The sequence below is a fragment of the Mus musculus genome, chromosome 2, assembly GCF_000001635.26.
Source record: "Mus musculus strain C57BL/6J chromosome 2, GRCm38.p6 C57BL/6J".
In the NCBI taxonomy this organism is placed as follows: Eukaryota; Metazoa; Chordata; class Mammalia; order Rodentia; family Muridae; genus Mus; species Mus musculus.
In genome coordinates, this window is record NC_000068.7 from 37,699,210 (window position 1) to 37,708,819 (window position 9,610).

Here is a 9,610-nt window from a genome sequence, read left to right on the forward strand (position 1 = left end):
TTAAAAGTACCTGCAAACTATCACAAGACGAAGGTTTTCACCCAATAATACATTTCATCAAAACACTATTTCAGAATTGAGTTATTATGAGCAAGGAAACATTGTTTACCCCAAAAAAGAGTAAAATGAAAAGGATGGACTTTAAAACCTATTCATAAGGTGGCAGGTGTGATAGCTCATGTCTGTAACCTAGCAGGCTGGAGGGTGCTTCTTAAGTTTCAGGCCAGCCTGAGTGACAAGGATTTCAAGGCTACCCTGGGCTACAAACAGAATGAGTCACTATCTCTAAAAACAGGTAAAGTGACAAAAGGAAAAAGCAGTGGCCATATTAGAATTTTTCAAAGGATATCCTACTACTCAAATTTTCTGCCAAAGAGCAATGGAAGGGCAGATAGGCTCACTATAATTATATTCTATACATACATCAATTCTCAACAAACTCCAAGTTTCAATCAAAGACATACTAAAATACACTTCCCTCCAAAAATCCTATAACAATGCCTTCTGAACACTACTCCCTATGTTAAACATTTCAAATCTGGATTTTAAAAATCATTACCTTTTTATTTTGAAATATTTATAATTAAGACTCAAACTACAACTTTAAAATTTGGTGTTCTGTTCCTCTCGTTATGTTTAGGCAAGATTCCCACTCACCCTCAAACTTGTTATTTGGAAGTACACAAAGATACTTCCCAACTGACAAAAGGATCAACCCAGAAATTGTCCAAAACAGACCTTTTCTTTGAAATCATAGTAGTACTATATACTATATGAAGTTCATTGAATAGCAATTCAAGGTACTTCTATAACCAGATAAAATTTACTTTTTAGCAAAATCTGACAAGGCAAAAATTTCAACTGTCAAAGGGGAATTCACTTTCCAGGATTCTAGGAAACAGAGCTTACTATAAAACAGTCTCAAGGCAGTTTCCTTAATCTTCCCAATCAATCAATCAGTCTCTGTCTCTTTCTCTCTCTCTCTCTCTCTCTCTCTCTCTCTCTCTCTCTCACACACACACACACACACACACACACACACACACACACACACACAAATTCTAACATAAGCTACAGATCACTAAAGGAGACAAGGCACTGAAATGTTGGTTCAAAATCCTGAAGTTTAATTCCCATGTACCTGGCAAGCTGATGGTAGACTTACATCCACCCAACTCCAGAAGTGTCTTCTCTCATTTAAAGCTAACATTACATACACCATCAAAGCAAACCAAAATACATAAGAACCTAAAGGCCTCAGCTAAAGTTTACTTCAATTACTTGGTTAAAAAAAGAGCTGACAATCCAGTGTTGGTTATTAACATTTTAAAGGTTAGAATCCAAAGGCTCTATTTCTCCCACTTTTAGAAGCTTACATTATATTTGTCAGCCTGTAGCATGAGACTCTGATATTACATCATCCAGCACCCAAATACTGTCCCAGGAAGCTTCTGGGTACCTGAGACACAACATATCAACTGCATATTCTCTTGAGCTCTTGATGTTACTGGCCTCTGGGACCTGCTTTCAGGAAGCTTCACAAAGACATCTACTATGCACCTACTGCAATTCCATTTCCTTTACCTTTTGGGTGTATTCTTCACAATGTATAGCCACATGTCTACTCAGTCAACAGAGCTAAGTGAATACACACCACATACTGCCCAATTTGAAAGTAGGTGGTCAGCTCTTCCTTATTCCTTTCCCATTCACTTGCTGTAAAACTAAAAGTGGGGCTCATCACCTCTTTGATCCTAAAAAAATTAACTTTAAAATATTATATGCAGGGAGGAGGGGAGGGGGGAGGGGAGGGGGGACTTTTGGGATAGCATTGGAAATGTAAATGAAGAAAATAACTAATTAAAAAAAATTTTAAAAAAAGATATTGTATGCAATTGAAAGTCCTTTATTCTCTGTTAATCAGTCTAGGATCCACATCCTGTGTCCACTGTCCCAAATTTCTAGTTCCTCTAAGCCTGAAAATAATCCTCCCTAGTTTTCTCCTCCCATTGGACATCTGCACTCTACCCTTTATTATCTCTCAGTGACTTAATTTTGGACCCTTTACTGTCTTTTGGGTTTGTTGTTGTTGCTTGTTTGCTTGTCTTTGTTTTGTTTTTCAAGACAGTGTTTCTCTGTGTGGCCCTGGCTCTCCTATAACTGACTAGGCTGGCCTCTAACTCAGAGCTCTACCTGCCTCTGCCTCTCAAGCACTGAGATTAAAGGCAACCACCTTTAATGTCTTAACACTGTAAAACTCCAATCTTTCCTCACACTTCCACACCTTGAATCTTCCAAAATCTTAATTAAGTAACCTACTTCTGAACCCTCTCTGACAGTCATTTCCTGCTTTAAACATGAGCATCCTACTTCCCTCAGCACACCAACTCCATACAACTGTCCTTCTAGCTACAGCCATAAACCCATAAACACCTCTCCTTTCCTTCAGTATAAGTACTATTCCTTTACATTTTCTACTACAAAATACCCTTTCTTCTGTCCCCTGCCTACTCCTTTCATTTCCTCTACATCCTACTACTGATTTCCCTTCAAACATACCCCCTACATCCTACTACTGATTTCCCTTCAAACATACCCCCGCTTCCATCTTCCTCCTCATTCCCAACTTCTCTCCACACCTCCTGCCCTGGGAATATTTCCATTTACACACACACACACCTTACCTACCACTCCCATATTTCCTCTCCCTCCCTTCTGCTCACCACCCCACTCTCCATCCTGCCACACACCCCATCCCTTTCCAGGGTGCTCCCAACCTCAAGGTTTCCTCTTCTGCTGGTGCCCACTAGAATTTCTCACACAAACACCCTCCGCTTCACTCACTTCTGCTGCCCTTTTACTGCTACACACACCTCCTGCCTTGACATCTCTCTCCACCCAACCTAAAACCTCCACATAACCTCCTTATCCCCATTTCTCTCCCAAAGCCCTCAAACTCAGTACCTGTGTAAACCACTCCTCCTCCCACTTGCTCTATCCTCCTCTACCCTGAATACAGAACCAAGCCATTTTCCCCAAGCCTGTCAACCCCTTCCTGTCTCCTTCCATACTTCCCAGCCAGATACTCACTAGGGAACTCCTGACGTCCTGGGCGCACACACACAGACAGACATCTCCTGCCTGAATACCCTCAATTTCAACCGCCACCATTTGAGAGAACCCCCTCCTCTGACACTCCTTCCCTCCATCTTTTGGGGCTCAGCCTGCTCGCCACACTCCCAGCTACGGACCCCTCCTCCGCCATTTCCCTTCAGGCGTCCGGTGGCCTTCCCGCTGCCTGCCCCATTCTCTGCCCCTCACAAGCAGCGCTAACCAGGGCATCTGCTCCTTCCATTTCTGCCTAGAGGTGCCCATCTTGTCCCTCCCTCCACCACCTCACTTGCCCCTGCCCGCCCCAAATCCCCCTACACACCCATCCGAATCCCCAAACGGAACGTCCTCCTTCCCTCTCGAGCCCGACCTAGGCCCCCATGGGTCCCCCAGGCGTGCCCTTGAGGCCCTGGTCACCGTGGGGCCGGGTCCCTCAACGCTCCCTTACACCCAAATCTGCCCACACCCTGTGCCCGCCCCCCGAGCCTCTCCCCAGCTCTTGCCCGCAACGTCCTCCAGCACCTGCCCCGAGTCCGGAACCCTCCCACCTCCCCAGAGCTGGCGCCCCGCACGCTGCCCACGCCCTCGGGAGGTTCAGGGCCGGGACCCGCGACCCCGACCCCGAAAGCAAGCAAGGCGACCCGCAGTCCTGACGCGGACCGGCCGGGTACCGCGGCGGCGACCACAAAGCTCAAGCCGCGGGGCTGGGATTGCGCCGCGCTCCTCGCCTCAGCAGCCGCCGCCGCTGCTAAGGACGCACAACAAACAATGCGGGGCCCGGGCAGCCTCCGCCAACTGCCTCAACCGCCGCCTCAACCGCCGCCCGCCCGGGACGGCCCGCCGCGCAGGCGCCGGCCCCGCCGCAGCCTACCCGCGCCGCCGCGCTCCGCCCGCGTCCGCTCCCCGCTCCCGCTCCGCCGCCGCCGCCACCTCGTCCGCCCGCGTCTCCGGCTCCTCAGCACAGCGGCGGCGGCTGCGGCGGCTGCTGCCTTGGTGGCGCTCGCGGATCCGAGCTCGGCTTCGGCAGCGACCGCGGCGGCGGCGGCAAGCACGTGACGCCGCCGAGCACGCCCATTGGCCGATCCAGGGGGCGGGGCCCGCGGCTGCTGGGGAACGGAAAGCCCGCCCCATCGCCCTCCGCGCGCCCCCTGCACGCGCGCTCTGCCGCACCTGAGAGCTCCGGCCAGCGCCCGCCGCCGCCGCGCCGCGCTGTCGCCTGCGTCAACTGCGCACCTGGGAGCGCGCAGGGCGCTCAGGCCCGCGGCCGCCGCCTGCACCTGCGAGACCGCTTACGTAAACTGCGTCCCGCCCACCTCGCGGCGCCTAGCCCGGGCCGCAAACCGTACCTGAGCCCCGCTGTGCCTGCGGCGGTAAGCGTTGCTGGGCGGAGGCCAACTGCTGAAAAGAGCTAAGCGCGCATTAACTTCGTAACTGCAGGTTCTGAGAGCTGCTCCCGGCCGCAATGAGAGCCGGCTTCCCCAGGTTCTGCGTCCCGGTGCGGGATGCTTCTCCAGCTCCAGCCTCGGCCTTTACGCTAACGGAGTAAGCGCCGCAATGCCTCCCGGGTGGAGGAGGGGCAGGCAGTACCTTGGCTGAGTAAGAGACTCCGATCCCTCCTTGATTCGCTCCCCCTCCCACTTGCCGGTTGTGTGACCTTGGCCAAGTTACCGAACCGCTCGAGCTTCAGTTTCCACTTCACAAAAACTAAAACTGTAATTCCTATTTAAGAGCCGTTGAGCAGATGGCATAAAACAATAGATATGAATTTTCCTGGCACATAGCAAGCACTGAACAAAAATCAAAATCTCCTCTCCCTACTCCACCCTTAATGGCCCGGGAAATCCTTTCCCTCCTTATTTCCCTCCTTAGGTCTGGAGTAGTCTAGCTAAACACCTACCCACTTTGTTCCAACGGTGGTACTGGGAAAGAAATAAAAGGTTCAAGTTTTATTTTACAGCTCTACGTTGGCATCTTCTTAGTGCCTAGCATTCTCCCAGGGGGTTCAGCCCATGCTTAGTGTGTGTTGCATGCTCCACACTCGGCAGGGTGCTAGAATGCACTGAAGAATAAGTCAAGGTCCTTAGCCTAAAGCAAACCTAGCAAAGAACCCCACTTAATTTGAGCAGACAGTAGGGGACTGACCTCCCACACTCCCCCTGGTAGGTCCCCTTCTCATCTTGCTCCTGTACCAGACTCAAATATTAACAGCTCTGGACTGGAAATGATTCTCAATAATACTTGCCTGACATGGACAAAGTCCAGGGTTGCATCCACAGCACTACCAAAATATATGACCTCAGTACTTCATTCACAGAATATGTTAATACTTAGAGTTAAAAAGCTTTGAGTATGGCCTTCAACTTCAGGACATACACACTTCCCATTGCCCCTCCTTGACACTTCATTAACAACAAAGCTGTCCTTTCCTAGCTATCCCCAGGTCTGTAACATATCCCTGAAGTCTATGCTAAGCCCCAGATCACTATGTCTGATTGGCACCTCATTCTAGCCTTCTGGAAACCTGGTTGTTCTATCAGTTTAGAACATACTCCATCTGGAGCCCCTTGACTGCCCTGAGACACAGGTCCAGACTCTTCCTGCTTGTGCATCACCAGTTCAACAATGCCTTGTTATGTCACCAAGCTGTAGTTTAGCTCAGTCTCTTCCCTGGATTGTAAGCATCTTGAGGAAAGGTTCATCCCTCTGCCTGAGTAAAGTTAGGAAAGACCACATACACAGAGGATGAGATCACTAAAGCTGGGTTTTACAGTATAAAAGGAAGTCTGCCAGGGGAGAAGAGACACTGCAGTGCACAATACAGGTTTGCTGTGCACTAGCTGTGTGACCTTGACAGATCTAGGTCTTAGAGCCCTCATCTGTCATTTTGCATACCTCAGAGTACTGTTACTAGGAGTCAGTGAGACTACATTTAACATATGTGGCCCTTAGAATTCTAACACTTATAAATTATATTTTTTAAGTAGGCAGAATATATGGCATTAAGGATTCAATAGTATCTCTTGTTTTGTTTTTTATTGAACTTTTAACTCCAAACACTCAGGACAAAAACAAGCAAGTGAGGGTAGGCTAGATGTCTCAGCAGGTATAGGTGTTGCTGCCCAGCCTGACAAACCTGAGTTAAAATCCCAGAGCCCACATGGTTTAAGGAAAGACCTTACATGTTATCCTCTAACCTACTTCCACAGGAGTGATATGCACATATGTGCCAATATTCATATATGCACAGCATAGAAGTAAAAAAATGTTTTTAAAAAATTAAGTAAAACATTGAAAAACAAGTAAATAATACAAAAGTAAGGAGAGTGTAAAAGTTCACATTTAAAATGACCATCACATTCTCTGTCCCTCACTCCACTCCATCTGCTACTTGCAAAGAAAATTTTGTCATGTCTCACTTTACATGTCCAGAGAAATATGAAAGTTGTAACCAAGTATGGTGGTGCCTCTTGCAATCCTAACATTTGGAAAGCCAACGAGGAAGGATCAGAACCTCAAAGCTAGACTCTGCTTCATAGAGAGTTGTTGGCCAGCCTGGGCCATGTGGAACTCTCTTAGGGGACGAGGTGTGGTTCAGCTGTAGAATGTGTGCCTCGCTGCTTGCCTAGAGCATATGTGAAGTCCTGGGTTCCATACCCAGGATTGCAAGAAGCAAGCCTGTAATCCTAGCAAATGACAGGTAGAGGCAGGAAGATCAGGAATTCAATGCCATCCACAGGTATTTGGTAAGCTCAAAGTCTAAAGCCAGCTGGGCTACATGAGACCTGGGTGGTGGTGGTGGTAGTGGTGGTATTGTTGTTCTTACTGACATTGTTTCATTGGTTTGGTTTTATGTTTTGGGTTAGTTTGGTTGGTTGGTTGGTTGGTTGGTTTGGTTTGGTTTGGTTTACAAGACAAGGTTTCTCTGTACAGTCCTGGCCGTTCCAGAACTCTCTCTGTAGATAAAGCTGACCTTAGTGATTCTCTTGACTCTGCCTCCCAGGTTTTATGTTTTTTAAGGAAAGAAGGAAAAAGAAGGTTACAAACAGCTCATGTGCTATGATATATATGTTATATTTGCATTAATAAAACATCAGAAAGTTCTAAACATCAGTCACTACTGATCTCGCCTAGAAACTAGTATTGGATATAAAAGCAGAGAACTTTACTTCCACATTGCCTTAAATTTTTATAAGTATATATATTTAAATTATGTATATGTATAGTTAACTTTTTGTGGGTGTGCATGTGAGTGGAGGTGCCCAGAGAGACTAAAAGTGTCAGAACTTGGATTTGGAGTTACAGGCAGTTGTAAGCCACCCACTGTGATTGCTGGAAACCAAACTCAGGTCCTACAAGAGCAACAGCTGCTCTTAACCACTGACCATCTCTCTAGCTCCTGCTTTAGAAGTTTTGTTCTGCTTTAAACTCTTTAAGAATACAAACAGCCAGGCATTAGTGGTGCACACTTTAATCCCAGCACTTGGGAGGCAGAGGCAAGTGGATTTCTTTGAGTTTAAGGCCATCTGATCTACAGAGAGACTTCCAGGACAGCACAGTATACAAAACAAAAAACAAACAAACAAAAAAAGTCTCAAGAGGAAAAAAAGATGGGGGAAGATTATTGTATTCTGTCTGCATGGGTGTTTTTCATTTAGTATAAAGAGAATACACCTGATTGGCTGTTGTTGTTGTTGTTGTTGTTGTTGTTGTTGTTCTTGTTCTTGTTCTTGTTCTTATTCTTATTCTTTTTAATACAGGGTGTCACTATGTAATGCTAGCTGGCATGAACTCACAGAGTTTGCCTTGAGTGCTGGGATGGGGGGCATGTACTGCCACATCTGACTGAATACATCTCTTTGTTTTTGTATTCGTCTTTTGTACTTTTTTGCATAACATTGTATCTTAAGGATCATTTAATTAAACTACACTCCCTATAGTGGGTATTACGTTCCTCCCAGTATTTACATTACTATAAACAGTGGGAAGATAATGGATGCTGTAACATCCTAAAGCTTAGACTACTTCATAATCACACCTAAGTTCAAAGAGCAGCATTGGCTGTTTCAGCCATTCTTAGCTCAAGTACTAACTGATATCTGATGTGTGGAAATCCTTAGAGGTTTGGTTTTTTTGTTTTTTGTTTTATTTTTAAGGAAACAAACAGCTATGCTGTCCCCATCCTCACAAGAGGGAAGAAAGACACAAATAAATGTGTTTTTACATGTTTTTGAAAGGAGGAGTAAGTGGACTCCAGTTTAACTTCCAGACACATATTTGATCCAAAAGATACTGAAAGATGACACTGTGGTGCCTGGCAAATACAGAAGTGGATGCTCACAGTCAGCTATAGGATGGAATACAGGGCCCCCAATGGAGGAGCTAGAGAAAGTATCCAAGGAGCTAAAAGAATCTGCAACCCTATAGGTGGAACAACAATATGAACTAACCAGTACCCCCAGCGCTCGTGTCTCTAGCTGCATATGTAGCAGAAGATGGCCTAGTCGGCCATCATTAGGAAGAGAGGCCCTTTGGTCTTGCAAACTTTATATGCCCCAGTACAGGGGAACACCAGGGCCAAGAAGGGGAGTGGGTGAGTAGGGGAGTAGGGTGGGGGGGAGGGTATAGGGGACTTTCAGGATAGCATTTGAAAGGTAAATAAAGAAAATATCTAATTAAAAAAAAAAAAGACACTGTGGCCAAGGAAAGAAACATCCAGAGCAATCCAATCTAAGAGATGTGGCATTTAAATTTAACATATATAAAAGTAAATAAAATGTTGGTCTAGGGGATGGTATATCTCAGTGGGTAGAGTACTTACATAGCATACAGAAAGTCCTGGGTTCAATCCCCACCACAGCATAAAATCAAGCAGTGTATCTATATATAGCCTGTGCCTGTAATCCCAGAGTTTGAGAAGTAGAGGCAGAAGGATCAAGAAAGAGTTCAAGGTTGTCCTTAGTTAAATAGCAAGTTCCAGGCCAGCCTGGGCTACTTGAGATCCTGTCCAAAAAAAAAAAAAAAAAATAGAAAGAAAAAAGAAAGAAAGACAGATGGAGGAGGGGGAGAAATTTTAAACTAGAAAAGCACTGGGCACAGTTAAAGTTCTCCACAATTAGGTCAGCACTGACCCAAGGGCTCGATAACAACTTAGCAAAAGCAGTAACAGCCACCAGCCACACCTCCCTTGTTTAAGACCTTCCAAAGCCCTGGTCCTAGCAAACCGAGGTAGGTCTAGCCATCTCTATTCTTCTCTCCTCACCACTCCTGTCTTCCTTCTCTTCTTTTACAAAATCAGATACTGAACAACAGCCAGGTCTCTCTCTGGCGCCTGGATGCCCCCCTTTCCTACTCTCTAAGGGACATCACTCCATAGCTTGTCCCTCTTTGATGTGGCCAGTCTCTCTCTACTGGATTCTTTCCATTATTAAACAGTCCCTTTCATTGTTTTTTGTTTCTTTTTTTTTTTTTAAATGAAACAAGATCTCCAGGTCATTCATGT

General features: G+C 46.2%; 1 protein-coding gene across 12 annotated transcripts in view; it reads right to left on the reverse strand.

Moving 5' to 3' along the window:
• The window catches only part of Strbp (spermatid perinuclear RNA binding protein), a 134,011-nt gene extending 129,342 nt beyond the window's left edge, over window positions 1-4,669 (reverse strand). For 5 of the 12 annotated variants that reach the window (XR_003951764.1, XR_001781603.2, XR_866011.3 and 2 more), the window contains exon 1: window positions 3,983-4,154. The gene's annotated coding sequence lies outside the window, so the exon portion shown is untranslated. Of the gene's footprint in view, window positions 1-3,982; window positions 4,155-4,457 lie in introns of those variants that run through there. The other 7 variants (NR_166615.1, NM_001379316.1, NM_001379315.1 and 4 more) reach the window with 4 other exon arrangements.
• Window positions 4,670-9,610: the final 4,941 nt, after the last annotated feature.